We start from the raw sequence: 8,175 nt of genomic DNA on the forward strand, positions 1-8,175 counted from the left end.
TATATACTACCAGCCTCGACAGAATGATCCGTACCAACAGTTTCCCGGCGGGTTTGGGCAATAAAACCAAGCTTCGCCTTTTTTACCTCTCCGGAAATTCGCCTCTATCTAGGCACATCTGCATAGCCATTCTGAACACGCCTGGGCTAGCCTCGATAGCCGTCTTGATAGCTACTGTCGGGATCGACACAAATCCCACGAGAATAAGGAGAGCATGCCTCGTAAACTGGTCCTGAACGAACCAACAGTGAATGTTGCCTTACCTTAATCTCAGATACAAACCACTAGCACACACATATTGTGTGACAATCGAACAGCACGTGCTCCTTTAGACTAAGCTGTGAGCATTTTCTTGAGATGCCACTTTCGGCTCTGAACCACGACATGAAGATGTCCGAAATCCGCGGTGACGAGAAAGTGAAATAAATTACATGCATTTATGAAAACACATGTTCCATCCCGTTTCCAAAACTGTCAACGGACGGAGCTCCGGAAGAAAATTTGGCCCGTTACACATCCGAAACGAGTCAAGAAGTGGCGATGATGTACAACGGACGGAGCCGGTTGGTACCAAACCAACTCGAAGAAAAATCGAAACCGATTTGTTTCTTCGTCTACGCCCAGATGGAAATGCATCGTTGCATCGAAGGTAGAGTCCCTCTTGTCGTGTTCCCTCAGAACAGAAGACCGAACACAACAAATGCGAGAAGGGGAATGAGTTTCATTATTTCTGTTAAAAGGAGTGTTAATAGGAATGTTGTCGTTTTGCTCTTTTCTTCGCTCATTTCGGCCTCATATTTCATCTTTCACGGTCGTCGTCGTCGTCGTCCAAAGGGATTCTCGAGACTATATGGATGGTGAATGCTGATGAAGATAGGTTGACGATTTTAACGCAACTGGCGCATGCCATGTTCGAACGTATGTCTACGAGGTGCGTTGGAGGAAAAAGTGAGAATTTTCCTGAGACCAATAACTAGCATAGGCAAATTATTATTCATTATGAAATCAAAAATGCTCAACTGTTACTAAATTTTATCAATCATATAATCAAAACTCTTAAATTTTGGTACGTTGGAAGGTTATTTTTCAATAAAGTCATGCTTTTTAAACAGAATTGATTTTTTCTAGTCACATAAAATATTGAACAGAAATCAAGAAATAAGTGGAATATTTTTAAATAAATAGGAACTGGAATTCCACAAAACGAACAAACTCGATCGACACAACCTGTATTCAACCGAAGCTGGAACCTAGAAAGGGAGAGACGAATCTATCCCGAAAATCGCTACTAATTTGTTTGTTTTTCTTGAAAATAAAATACTTTACATCTTAAATATTATTAAATAGCTGTCACACTCGCATCAATCATGATCGCTGATGATGATCCTCATCGAGAGCAAAGTAGCGAGGAACTGAGTATGACTGACTATAGAATAGAAATGTATCCGCTGGGGACGCTCAGTCAGACAAACTGACTGAAATTGATATGACATTGTTCTGGGTTCTATTTCTTTCATATGACTTATGAGAGCACATGTTGCTGCATTTCACGGCTTCTTCTTCGAGTTCAAAATTGACTAATGATAGGGTTTAATGCAATCCCAGCAGTAGTGCTAGAATTGACTAGTGTTGGCGCTGCTGCAAAGAAAAATGAGAACTTCCGGTTTAGTAGAATGTTATGTAGAATGAATAACAGATTTTGTAGCTTGATAATCTTAAATATGAAACCTGATAAGATTTTCTACAGAAAACTTCGCAATACGAAATGAAATATAAAGTCAAGCATAAAGTCATCTATCCCAAACAGGCTAGTATAATTAGGTGGTAAGGGACACCCTCAGAGAACAGACATCCAAGCAAATTTTCTCTCGAAAGCTTAGTGAAAAATTTATATCAGTCCAGAACAAATCTCACAGTGGACGTTGACTCGTCAAAGGGGGATGATAAATAATAAATTAAATTATTGAAAAAATGTTGAACATAGTAATCGGAGACAACGTTTGTGGCTCACAGCAACCACTGAACTGAGGTGTAAAATCAGGTGTAACAAAAATTAGTTCCATTACTGTTTCTACCAAGGTAAGTAAAAGTAAGGTAATCCAATATGTTGTAGCCGCACGAACCTCCGAGTTCGTGGTCGGCTGTAATAACCCGAAAACAACTATCGCCACCATGGATTGATACGGTTGTTCCAGTAAAGCGAGAGGCTTAAGCGCCACCTCGTTAGAGGACCTCTCGCTCGCGTTAATTATCTGCCCGGTATGAGACCCACGTTAGTTGGCCCATTGAAAAACCTTGGAAAAAGGTTCAAAGAACAATCCCGTCCAATTCCACTTTCCTAGCGTCCGACTTACTAGATCCCGAACAAACCCAAAGCGACTACTAATCACTCTACCCTAGCTACACGTGCGGAGAGTTACTTTCCAACATTAAAGCTTCATCATCACTGGAAGTTCTCAACACCGGCCCAGAGAGGGCGACACCGATCACAAAGCTTCTCATCATCATTCAAACAACTCAATGAAATACGAATGCGCGCCAAAGGAGATTACTCATGTGAACTAAAGACCAAAGAATCTTACACAGCGTGTCGCTAGGGATTTCGTTTCTGGGTTTCGCATAATACACTGGCTCATCTTAACACCATAGTCTAATTTCAAGACCTCGATGTACCAAAGAAAACGATCAAATTTTCGGTGACCAGTCCGGTACCCAATAAATATTCATAACCGTGTATTTTTTTCCGTGTAAATTGCCTTTTGTGTAAATTTTATTTAGCGTGTTACACTGATCTGACAGCTCTGACAGTAAGGGACTAAACATAAATTACGTAAAGTGAGTACCGAGGATTGTTCACAATCTGCGAACTTGACTGCGGAAAAAATTGCGACCATGACGCCGCTGTTAACACTCTCGGTATTTATTCCTACGACATCAAATTTCACTATTAGGCCTATCGCTCCTACCTATGCGTGCGTGCTCTTCCCCTCACTACCAGGCTATAGCATTCCCCATATGGACATCACATGTGCACATGTCTACTTACAGATACCGCATTTACTGCTGACACGGCGAGATGGTCAGCGGTGGTACCCCTCATCATACGGCGAGATGGTCAGCGGCGATCGCCGCTATTGTTGGTGGACCACACTCGTTCCTATTGTTCGCTGGCTTGGCTTGGTGTAGCTTGGTGAATCTTAGCCGCGTGGACGAAAGACGGACGCAGGCGGGTCGAACGTGGGTAATTCACCTACCAGGACGAGCGAAACTCGCTTAGCAACCGATTCTGAGTCACGTGGTCGGTCAACGGTTGTTCACGGACACTACGGTGCGATTGGGCGCGATGTTGACGGCGCGGCCCCTTCGACCACAGAACTGGACAGTCGATCACTGAGGCGAACTAGTGACGTAGTTTCCTAGATCACAAGGAAAAAAGGCCGTCGAACGGCTGTTCGAGAAAAAGGGGTTATAGAGCACACCGCAACCTATTAACGCACGACTTCAATACTGTTGTGACCTTAACCAAGTGTTCCACCAGAGATTCCTGTGATCGTCTAGGTTTTCCTGTCCTTCCGGTAGTCTGTAGTGCCCAGGTAAGTGTTCCGGTTCAGATGGGTTGATTCCAGATTTGTAATGCAGTTAAAGACGTTTACACCATAAAACACTTTATTTGACTAACACTACATTTATTAACACTCTACATTGAACATTTATTAAGACTACAGAATATACATTTAATGGACTAAATACTACATATCAAATTGGACTAGATGGCGGTTGATCCTAGTGATTCGGTGGCTGTACAAAGAATGAAGATTCTTGGAGACCTCTAACAGTTTAAAAATGGAGCATCTGTGGAATTCAGGTACTCCACGCGCCAATTATGCCTGCCGTTCAGTATCACCCTGTTTATCTCACGCATTCTGCGGTCATCTCACTGTCGAGTAGTTTGGTAGCCCTTGGTAGCCATGATATTGACAACTGTTATAATAATAGCTGTACAGATACGAATGACATCCGAAGCATAAATCAGATAGAGTGTTAACACAAACAAATACCTTTCTGCTTTCTTAACTGCACTAAGGTTTAACCACACTGGCTTTTTGGCACTAACTTGGCACATGGAATCTAACTAGCTATCTGTAAAATTCAAGGCAATTAATTCACTGAACACTCTACTTTGTTTCAAATCTCACTTTGGATTAATTTCGCGGAACACGGGAGGAAACACTTGGTGATCGTCTCGACTATCCAGGAAAAGTGATCGAGAATCTTTTGACCCTCAGATAGGAAACCTCGGACAAGCTAACATCTCGTTAACGGACAGTTCGGGTAGGCTTTCGCATTCTCTTTCCGCTTTTTCGGTTTCTCGCTCCCACCAGTAGCCGTTGAATGTACCGTTCATGTCTTCTTCCCAGTTTACAAAGTCTTTTGCAGAACTTGACCTTCGGTTTTCTTTTGAGTCATCGCGGGTAGGGCTTCCAATCCCGGGATGGATTTCCCGGGAAATGAAATTTCCCGGGATTCCCGAATCCCGGGAAACAAATTTTTGTATCCCGGGTTTCCCGAATTTCCCGGGATTTTTCTTTCTATTGTCTATTTTTTGTCAAGTGTTAAAGGACCAATTTAAATTTGCGTGTCAATAATTGAATTACCCAGCTTCTTGTCAAATCGTCAAATCACAAAACCTCTTTGTCTATGCAGATGTTATTTATGTTGATGTTATTATACAATTTGAGCTTAACGAAAAACGTTGGCAGATAACATCCTCTTAATAATATGAAGGCATTGAAACTGATTTCAGCTGACAACGATACTTCTTCTTTTTAATATTGCTTCAGAGTACATATGGATTATGGAGTTCATCCTATAATGTCAACTGATCCACCAACAACCCTTACATGTAAAATGCTATCCAGTCAGTCCTATTTATAGCTGAATTTCTAAAAGGCCATGGTGACTGCCCAACAATTTAGGAACAAATAAATTTCAACATTGCTATTAGATCATGGTGCAACAACCTCATGCAGCACTTGCTAATTAGACGATCAGTTAATAGCACGTATGAAGCCATTATTGGACTTTTACCGAAGTCGAAGTTTTTTTCGTTTTGTTTTTAGCAGTTCTAGTAAGTTATTTTTTGTATCGGGTGTTATGTATTCCTAACGTGTGTTATTGTATCTGTTCAATAGGAATAACAATGTGATTATAAATTTTAGGAATAAATCTTAAGATTAATTGGCTTCTTTAACGGTGTTGAGATTATTCGATATTCTGAATCTGCATGTCAAACTGAGCCGAAATCCAAATTTTCATGGATTTTTTAGTCCGGGAACCTATTTAAAAATCAATTTGAAGTTTGTATGGGAGCGATTTGTCGAATCACCCCTCGTCGCACTTTGTACTGGGCGGAGCTGTCAAACAGTTGCCCAGCTGTCAAAAGGTGATTTCAAAAAATCTCTTTGAAATTGATTTTAGGGACCAAAACAAAGTTCTAAAAATCTGAAAAAAATCATAGTGACTCAGAAAAAGGTGCTCTTTCGTATAAAATCATAAAATTAATACATTTTTCCTAATTTAAAAACCCAATTGAGCATCATTCATTAGGGTTAATGTACGCCTGGTGATGTACTCAAAATAATCAATGAATAATTAACTACTTTTACAAAACACATTCATATATTTCAAATCAAAATTTCAATATTTATTGCTGGTTGAAATCGTACCTAAACGCATTGACGGTAAAATATGAACCTTCTTATCGTGAAATTTTCTCAATTGTTCACTGTCTACAATAAGAAGTGAAAAAATATTGCATCTTATTAGCGATTTTCTTTAAAATAAATACCTTTTTCGCTCAAAAATAAAGTTTCCTTATTTCCCGGGATCCCGGGAAATCCCGGGAAATGGTTATATTTTTTCCCGTTTCCCGGGAAGCTGAATCCCGGGAAAATTGGAAGCCCTAATCGCGGGCAATTAATTAATTCTCGCGAGAGGCTAAACGGTTGTGGAACTTCTCATGGAAAGCTTACCATTTCAAATTATGAGTGTCGTTGATTGTATAGATCTAGGCGCAGTGTGGGATTTCATTTGATTTTATTTCTATAAAGGTACTAGAGTAGGCTTCAGAGCTTTCAATATAAAGATGTTCTACGTATAAATTTTATAAGAGCTATTTGCAGATTATGTTCTGTTTCAAAACGTAGCGGGTTACCGCTACAATGTTAGATTGTACCATCCGCCATATTGGAAAACCTAACGACAGCTGGCAAGTTTGTGTTTAATTTTTTTCACTAGTGAGATGGCAAACAAAAGCTTTCAGCACTATTTTCGGCATAGCAATCTCTTTTGGTTAAGAAATCAAAATTTACAATCATAATTCACAAAAATGTGGGGAACGAGCGAATTGTTGAGCGAATGTTGAGAATGTTGTAGCCGATGCGGCGCAGCACAGCTTTTGTAGCGTTCTGCAGCATACACAAATTGGCCGGCTGTCCGCATCCACTTACTTCTGATACGCTGACAGCTTCCTTAAAAACACCTTGGTTTCCACCTCCAACCAATAAACACGTAGTTGAGAGCCACTGCCTTAAAATAGGTCATTGACCCTGCACCCGATGTGGATTTACCCATAGGTGCGGCGATAGGAAACCTAGGAAACTAATCGGCTCTTCCATTCCTACGGCGTTCTTATGGGACTGACGTCATGTTTACAAATATGGAGCATGACGTCACTCCCATAAGAACGCCGTAGGAATGAAAGAGCCGACTAGTTTCCTTTCGCCGCACCTTAGGAAATCCACATCGCCCTGCACCGTGATGAGAAGACATATCTCGCGCTTAGTATCATACGGGCGTATCTACAATGATCGATTTCTCTTCATCGATTTTCTCTTTGATTAATAACTTGATAAGCAATTCATTTTTGGTTGTTTTTGCTGTTTTAGATGATGTCCTGTGTGTCGACTGTGATGTCCTTCACCGAAATACACCGAGAGATCATCCGAATATTGGTCGTATTTCTAGGAATAATCTGAAGAGAAAATCGACGAAGAGAAATCGATCATTGTAGACAGGGATGGAAACACTCACTTGCAAAGAGTTACTCTCACTTGATATTTTCTCAGCTCAGGAGCGAGTAATCAAAAAACGATGTATAGACGACTTTTGCCTTGTAATTTTGTCTAAAACTTTGCCGAATAGAGTAGAAGTCGCACACGCACGCTTACAAAAGTCGTGACAGAGCTTTGAAAGCGACTCTCCACAAGGTGAGTGTAATTTACATTCACCTCGTGGAGAGTTGCCTTCACAGCTCCTTCATGACATCGGTATGCGTTTGCGACCCTTACTTTATTTGGCAAACTTTTAGACAAAACCACAAAGCAAAAGTCGTCTATACATCGTTTCTTGATTGCACGCTTCTGAGCTGAGAAAACAGCAAATGAGTGTAACTCTTCACAAGTGAGTGTTCCCATCCTTGATTGTAGATACGCCTGTATGATACTAAACGCGAGATATGGAAGACGAAAAGCGTTAGATCTTTGATGGTTACAATTACGACCAATGGGCTTATCGCGTGGCGGTTCTTCTGGAAGAAAAAGGTTTGATGGAATGCATCGAGCGGAACATCGAGGAAGAACAGTACTGAGTATGCTGAAGCTGATGTAGACAATCCAGAATTGAAAGCGGAGAAGAAGCGCTAACTCGAACAACGCAGAAAGGACGATTGCAAATGTAAGATCCTGATGATTTAGCCAAGGGCTGAAAGTCTCTCTAATAAAGACAAATCAATCAAAGATCCTGATGATTATCCATCATATCGCTGATAGCCATTTGGAATTCGTGATGAGAAAAGAAACAGCCAAGGAATGCTGGGAAAGTCTTCGGTACACCTTTCAGCGACGAGGATTGGCAAAGCGACTCTTTTACCGTAGAAAACTAGGGATGATGATGCTGAAGAGTGGAGAACTTTCTTCGGGGATTGAAAACGACAGCAGCAAACATAGAAGCGATCACGTATCTGTCCCATGTCGTTCGCTAAGATTACATTGAATTTCGTGAAGAACCGCTTACTGGAAGAAGAAACGAAGCGGAAAGTTAAGAAGCAATATTGCTAAGACGAAGGAGCTGAATCAGCGTTTGTCGGTAAGAAATTCAATTTCAAGTTTTTCAATT

The sequence above is a fragment of the Aedes albopictus genome, chromosome 2 (genome assembly GCF_035046485.1).
Source record: "Aedes albopictus strain Foshan chromosome 2, AalbF5, whole genome shotgun sequence".
Classification (NCBI taxonomy): domain Eukaryota; kingdom Metazoa; phylum Arthropoda; class Insecta; order Diptera; family Culicidae; genus Aedes; species Aedes albopictus.